The sequence below is a fragment of the Orycteropus afer genome, unplaced genomic scaffold (assembly GCF_000298275.1).
Source record: "Orycteropus afer afer isolate SDZICR_OR568_19922 unplaced genomic scaffold, OryAfe1.0 scaffold00244, whole genome shotgun sequence".
Lineage (NCBI taxonomy): Eukaryota > Metazoa > Chordata > Mammalia > Tubulidentata > Orycteropodidae > Orycteropus > Orycteropus afer.
In genome coordinates, this window is record NW_006921831.1 from 4,895,835 (window position 1) to 4,901,864 (window position 6,030).

Genomic DNA, 6,030 nt, shown 5'->3' on the forward strand with positions numbered 1-6,030 from the left:
AAACACCAATAGAGTTCACGTCGAGCTAAGGAGGAAGGACTCCATCACAGCTCTGTGGTTGTCTTGGTAGCTGCCATTAGTCCACTGGCTCGTGGAGACCTTCCATGCCACAGAATGATTCCTTGCCCAGTTCAGCATCACCCTCACAGCCATCAGCCTGTTCCAGTTCATTGTTGTGGCTTCTGAGCCACTCCAGCTCACCGATGGTCTCTGTCACTCTTGCTAGTCCTTTTACTTCATCACGATGTCCTCTGGCAAATGATCCCTCCTGATGACACATCCAATGTCAGTGTTCTCTCGTGATCCATGAGGCTTTCACTGGGTACTTTTTAGAATGAGAATGCCAGGTCTTTCTTAGTCTGTCTTAGTCTGGAATCTCTGCCGAAACCTGCCCACCAGGTGTGTCCCTGCTGGTATTTGAAAGACCGGTGGTGTAGCTTTCACCATCACAGCAACACACGAGCCGCCATGCTGACACACCAACAGAGGCTGGTCTGTCTTCACAGCTGATGTTGATTCATTGCCACCTTCTTCCACTACCTGTCCCACATTCCCTTTGCTCTCAGCAAGTTAATTAGAGGTCTTTGCCTGATGGGATGACCCAAACCTTTATTCCTGAAGGGTCTGTGCTGTTAGCACTTCTGCCCATATTGGGGGGTTGTGGTTTGGTACAGGACTTAGGAGGATGAAGAGATGCGCTAGAGGCCCACTTGCCTTGTAGACCTCCTTCCCCTTACCCCCATCGTGTAATAGCCCAGTTTCCCCTTAATGATCACGATCAACAACTCCACGCAGTACTGACCATCTCCTCTGCCTGTTGACCCCTGGGGTGAAGAGCCTACAATGACTGGGTAGCAGGCTCACCTTCCAGTCCAATGTGTCCTCAGTTGGAAGCACTAAGGTTTGTTCAGGACTGAGGGTATTCCTAGGATGTGGGAACTTCAGTTTTAAAGTCCCAGGCAAGCTCTGGATGAGTTGGTCAATCTAAAGCCCTTCTCCCCTGAAAACCAAGACCCCTAGACCAGCAGAGTCCGGAGTTGCAGGGACAAGAAGCAAAGGTTTCACCAATAGGTCATTAGAGGTAGCAGGGAAAACAATGTTGTTTCCACCCCTTGGTATCTGGACCCACCATCTGGCTGTGGGTGAAGCCATAGCTGGTTGCTGACTCGATGCACATACTACATCCTGCAGGACATTACCCTTGCTCCTGAGTGTTGCTACCAGACTGGAGTCATAAACGAGTCTCCAAAAGGCCATTTCAGTGTTGATATATGAGTGCACAGAGATGGGTGGACAGACGGAACTATTCGGTATGTCTACGCATGGGCTAGTGTGTCCATGACCATGTATAGGGTTGGCAGACAATGGTTCTACAAGTGTATCTGTATGTTCTGTAAGAATTTCCAGGTATATAGTAGAGCTGACAAGGGACAAGGTTATATTCACTTCTTGGCCACAGCCAGCTACCCTGAGGGAGCCAGTAGTTGGACCTGTGGGCTTGGGACCATGGCCGCAGGGGACATGAAACTCAATTGGCATAACATACTACATAAAAAAGATTGTTTCATATCCTACATTGGCGAGTAGCGACTGCGATCTTAAAAGCTTGTAAGCAACCATCTAGATGCAACGATGGGTCTTTCCTGGTCCAGAGCAAAGAAGAATGAAGAAAACCAAAGACATGTGGAAAAAATTAGTACAGGGGATGTGTACACCACATGATCCTCAGCCTACATGCCTGAGACCAGAAGAACTAGATGGTGCCTGGCTACCACTGTCAACCACTTGGAGGGGGATCTATATAGGAGATCCTAGATAGAATGGGAGAACAATGTGGAATAAAACTCAAAATTATTTATTTATTTTTTTGCTGGTCTGATAGAGCTAGATGGAACCATTGAGACTGTGGCCCCTAGCTGCCCTTCAGGTCTGGACTAGAACCCACTCCTGTGGCTTCCAGCTTTTTGTATTTGAGCACTTCCTTCCCTTCAGGCACTGGAAGGTGCTCCAGGCTCATCTCGTCCATTTCTGCCCCCAATCACACAGTCAGCCATTTTGTTCAAGGAGCCCTCATTCCTTTTATCAGAGAGGGATACAGAAGCCAAGATCCAGTCCGAGATGTGCTTGTTGCTTGTATGTCCTCTCAGAGGACAGAGCACAAAAGTACATGTGTATATACTAACCTTTTTATAGACACATGTTGAAAAATATTCCATGTGTAGCCATCTGTATCTACATCAGGTTAAATACCAATTCTTACCGATGTCTCTGACTCTGACCCATTACCACAGGGACCATTCTAGCCTCCTCCCCTTGCTCCAACAGTGAGAAACTTGGCCCCTGCCATCCATTTACTTAATTTTTCAGTTCTAGCACATGTGGAGGGTCAGCTAAAGAGAGGAAGGCCCTCAACATGATGGGTGGACACGGTGGCTGCAGCGATGGGCTCAGGTACAGCAGGGATCATGAGGCTGGCACGGGACTGGCCAGTGTTTCATTCTGTTGTCCATAAGGTTGCTAGGAGTCGGAGACGACTCGATGTCTACAAGGAACATAACAACAACAAATAACAAAAACACATGAGAACAGCACCATCAGAACTGTTAAGCCTTATGCCTGTGGCGAACACCTTTATCAACTAGACTACGGTGCTTGTTTGCAGGTACTTTTGCCTTTTATATTACAAATTTCACTAGTTTCCAAACTTACTTACATCTGCACTTTCCCCCAACGCCCTGTTTCATACATTTGTAACAGAGTTAGATGCTCTGTCATGGCCTTAAATTTCCTGGGATCTCCCCATCTGTTTTTAAAAGTTGCATACCTTAAGGTTGTTATCCACCACTCATCTGTCAGTTTGTCATACTGTGGTGCCTTGTGTGTTGCTGTGAGGCCAGAAGCTATGCCACCGGTATTTCAGATACCAGCAGGATCACCTATGGTGGACAGGTTTCAGCAGAGCTTCCAGACTGGGAAGAAGGACAGGGTCACCCACTTCTGAAAAAAATTGGCCAGTGAAAACCTCATGAATAGCAGTAGGACACTGCTGTTACTAGAAAACTTTATGAGTAGACCCACAACACTGTTTGAGGTACTGCTGGAAGATGAGCCCTCAGGTCAAGACTAACCCAAACCAAACTCACTGCTGTCCAGTCAGATGCAACTCATAGTGACCCCTCCTTGGGTTTCCGAGGCAGTATCACTTCAGAAGTAGATTGCTGAACCTTCTTTTCAAGGAGTAACTGGATTTGAACTGCTAGCTTTCCGGTTGGCAGTCAAATGCCTTAGGCACTATACTACCAGAGCTCCCTCTCAGGTTTGACTCTACTTTGAGGAGGCAGCTCTTCCCCAGTCATATTTTGAGTGCCTTCTGACCTGAGATCAGAGCTGCCTTCTCAAAGTAGAGTCGATCTTAATGATGTGGGTGGAGTAAAGCTTTCAGGATCTCCATTTGCTGATGGAGCATGACTCAAAGTAAAAAGAAACAGCTGCAGACAACTATTAATATTGGAACGTGGAATGTACAAAATATGAGTTTAGGAAAATTGGAAGTTGTCAAAAATGAAATGGAATGCATAAAGATTGACATCCTAGGCATTAGTAAGCTGAAATGGACCAGATTTGGCCATTTTGAATCAGATAACCACATGATCTACTATGCCAGGAATGACAAATTGAAGAGGAATGGTGTGGCATTCATCATCACAAAGAATATTTCAATATTTATCCTGAAGTACAATGCTGTCAGTATCAGGATGATATCCATATGCCTACAAAGAACACCAGTTAATACTACCATTATTCAAATTTACACACCAACCACTAAAGCCAAAGGTGAAGAAATTGAAGGTTTTTTTTTTTTTTTACCAATTTTTGCAGTCTAAAATTGCCCAGATATGCAATTGAGATGTATTGATTACTACTGGTGATTGGAATGCAAAAGTTGGAAACAAAGAAGCATGGGCAGTTGGAAAATATGGCCTTGGTAGAAATGATGCTGGAGATAGCATAATAGAATTTTTCAAGACCAACAACTTATTCATTGCAAATACCTTTTTTCAACAACACAAACAGCATTTGTACACATGGACATTGCCAGACAGCATATACAGGAATCAGATTAACTACATTTGTGGAAAGAGGCAATAGAGCAGCTCAATATAATCAGCAAAGATAAGGCCAGGAGCTAACTGTGCAACAGACCATCAATTGCTTGACATTGCAAGTTTAAGTTGAAGCTGAAGAAAATGAAAACAAGTCCACAAGAGCCAAAATAGGACCCTGATTACATCCCACCTGAATTTAGAGACCATTTAAAGAACAGATTTAACACATTGAACACCAATGACAAAAGACAGGGGGGTTGTGGATGACATCAAGGACATCATACATGAAAAAAAGCAAATGCTCATTAAAAAGATAGGAAGGAAAGAAAAGACCAAAATGGATGTCAGAAGAAATTCTGAAGCTTGTTCTTGAACAGATAGTAGCTAAAGTGAACGGAAGAAATGTTGGAATAAAAGAACTGAACAGAGATTTCAAAGGGCGGCTCAAGAAGACAAAGTAAAGTATTTTAACGAAATGTGTAAAGACCTGGAGTTAGCAAACTGAAAGGGAAGAACATGTTTGCCATTTCTCAAGCTGAAACAACTGAAGAAGAAACTCAAGCCTCAAGTTGCAATATTGAAGGATTCTATGGGCAAAATGTTGATCGATGCAGGAAGAGTCAAAAGAAGAAGGAAGGAATACCCAGAATCACTGTACCAAAAAGAATTGGTCGGTGTCCAACTATTTCAGGAGGTGGCACATGATCAAGAACCAATGGTATCGAAGGAAGAAGTTCAAGCTGTGCTGAAAGAGTTGGCGAAGAACAAGTCTCCAGGAATTGATAGAATATCCTTTGAGATATTTCAACAAATGGATGCAGTGCTGGAGGTGCTTACTCATTTATCCCAAGAAATTTAATAGATGCTACCTGGCCAACTGATTGGAAGAGATCCATATTTGTGCCCATTCCAAAGAGAAGTGATCCAAAAGAATGTGGAAATTATCAACCAATATATAATATCACACACAAGTAAAATTTTGGTTAAGATCATTCAAAAATGGTTGCAGCAGTATATTGACAGGGAATTTCCAGAAATTCAAGCTGTATTCACAAGAGGACATGGAACGAGGAATATCATTGCTGATGTCGGATTTTAGCTGAGAGCAAAAAATACCAGAAAGACGTGCACCTGTGTTTTATTGACTATGCAAAGGCACTTGAATATGTGATCATAACAAATTATGGACAACATTGCAAAGAATGGGGATTCCAGAATACTTAATTTTTCTCATGAGGAACTTGTACATAGACCAAGAGCTTGTTGTTCAAACATAACAAGTATGGTTTAAAATCAGGAAGCGTGTATGCCAGGGTTGTATCCTTTCATTATATTTATTCAATCTTCATGCTGAGCAAAGAACACGATATCAGCGTTGGAGGAAGATTCATTAACTACCTGTGATATGCAGATGACACCACCTTGCTTGCTGAAAGTGAAGAGGACTTGAAGCACTCAACTTGTGGTGTGGTAAATTATCTAGTATGGCTTTTCTAGCCATAGTCTTTGTAAACTCAGTGGTAGAATGAGCAACTGAGGAGCCCCTGATTGTAAAAGTTATCCAACTTTTGGGGTATTTCTGTTGGGTGTGGCACAAAGCAATGTTCTAGGAGGTTCGCGCTCTCTCAGGTGTTTAGAATTCTGATGTCATGATTAGCTAGTTTGGCCACTGTGCCAGGCTCAAAAGGAGGCCTCCTAGAGGCAGAACTCTCTCTGACTGCTGGCTGAGAAGGACATGCTGCTGAAAGAGACATGCGCTCCTGAGAGACATATGCTGCTGGGAAAGAGATGCAAGAGATATGCATTGCTTAACATACTATACAAAACATTGTTCCACCTACTACTTTGGTGAGTAGCGACTGGGATCTTAAAAGCTAGCAAGCTGCCATCTAGATGCAACAACGGGTCTCTCCTCGTCAAGAAG